Raw genomic sequence first — 479 nt, 5'->3', positions numbered from 1 at the left:
GTTAAAAACCTTTTAAATGAAGTTATATACAATGAATTGAAATTAAAGTTTTAATTTATTAGAATATTAGCCAAATTTTGTAATTTCACTTAAAATGGCACCTCATGCAACAGATGTGGGCTAAAGGGTCAGGTCAGAGACCCAAAGATTCAGGCACAGCCATCCCTAATTTTTAAACTGTTGACCAGAAACAGAGAAAGCATTCACCAGACCACAATATGAAACAGGAGGATTGACTGTCACTTCTATAACATGCCCACAGCTCCAAGTGAGGAGTGTGTATGGCAGTATATCATGGGTTTGAACCTTAAGACTTTCTGATCACAGCATAGAACCCTAATCACTATGCCACAAACTGGGGAAGTTATGCCGATTTTGGGAGGACACTAAAGATATTCAAATTAAATAAGTAAAAGCAAGGGGGGTTATCTAGTAACTCCAAATATTTATGAAACGTACTCATTCACTGTTGTCTAGTA

The sequence above is a fragment of the Limulus polyphemus genome, unplaced genomic scaffold (genome assembly GCF_000517525.1).
Source record: "Limulus polyphemus unplaced genomic scaffold, Limulus_polyphemus-2.1.2 Scaffold2025, whole genome shotgun sequence".
Lineage (NCBI taxonomy): Eukaryota > Metazoa > Arthropoda > Merostomata > Xiphosura > Limulidae > Limulus > Limulus polyphemus.
This window is presented reverse-complemented; position numbering follows the sequence as displayed.